The following is a 333-nucleotide window of genomic DNA, read 5'->3' on the forward strand; positions in this document are numbered from 1 at the left end:
CTGGTGACCAGTTGCCTTCGATCCCTGAACCGTTGCAAAGAGAAAAACCCAACTCCCTAAGAATTCCCTGCGTCTCAAGGGTTTCCATTGAACGGCACAGACCCCCGGTGGGCCCAAAGGTGCAGCCCCTCCCTGCTGTCACCACCACCCTGCCACAGCCCAGCTGACCGCAGCCCAGAGAGGGTCACCGCATCCCGGCAGGAAAGCTGGTTTGGAGCAGGACACGTCTGAGAGGGGAAGGAGAGCGGTGCCACGGCTGCAAAACCCCACGAGATGGAGGGGAGGCAGCTCCAGCAGGCTGGGACTGGCATTTTGGCTCCCCAAACAGAAACG

The sequence above is a fragment of the Egretta garzetta genome, unplaced genomic scaffold (assembly GCF_000687185.1).
Source record: "Egretta garzetta isolate BGI_Z169 unplaced genomic scaffold, ASM68718v1 scaffold481, whole genome shotgun sequence".
NCBI classification, from domain to species: Eukaryota; Metazoa; Chordata; class Aves; order Pelecaniformes; family Ardeidae; genus Egretta; species Egretta garzetta.